A 642-nucleotide genomic window follows, 5' to 3' on the forward strand; every position below is an offset into this window, starting at 1 on the left:
CCCCCCGCAGGCTCCTCAGCCGCTCCGATCGATCGTCTTTAATCAACGTTTGATTGGATGAAGAGTCCGCCGTGTCGGGGAGAACCACGGACGTTAATCGGATCTGACCCCAGATCAAATCCAGTTTGCTTTAACCGGCTCAGGGTCATCTGGAGGTCATCCATGATCTGAAAACAAATCAGCCTCAGAACCCCGGCTGTCAGGACTCCAAATCCCCGAGACCACGAGGACACCAAATGAGGTCCAGGTCCAAACAGAACCAGCGTTAGACAACCTCAGAAGGATCATCGTTAGGACATGATCCGATGATTACATCCTACTGGAGGTCTCAGGTCTCGAGTTTTTGGTCTCAGTTCTTTAGTCTCGGGTTATTAGCCTCAGGTCTCTGGTCTCAGGTCTTTGGTCTCAGGTCTCAGGTCTTTGGTCTCAGGTCTTTGGTATCAGGTCTTTGGTCTCAGGTCTTTGGTATCAGGTCTCTGGTCTCAGGTCTCTGGTCTCAGGTCTTTGGTCTCAGATCTTTGGTCTCAGGTCTTTGGTCTCAGGTCTCTGGACTCAGGTCTTTGGTATCAGGTCTTTGGTCTCAGGTCTCTGGTCTCAGGTCTCTCGTCTCAGGTCTTTGGTCTCAGGTCTTTGGTCTCAGGT

The sequence above is a fragment of the Nematolebias whitei genome, chromosome 12, assembly GCF_014905685.2.
Source record: "Nematolebias whitei isolate Nwh7 chromosome 12, NemWhi1, whole genome shotgun sequence".
NCBI lineage: Eukaryota > Metazoa > Chordata > Actinopteri > Cyprinodontiformes > Rivulidae > Nematolebias > Nematolebias whitei.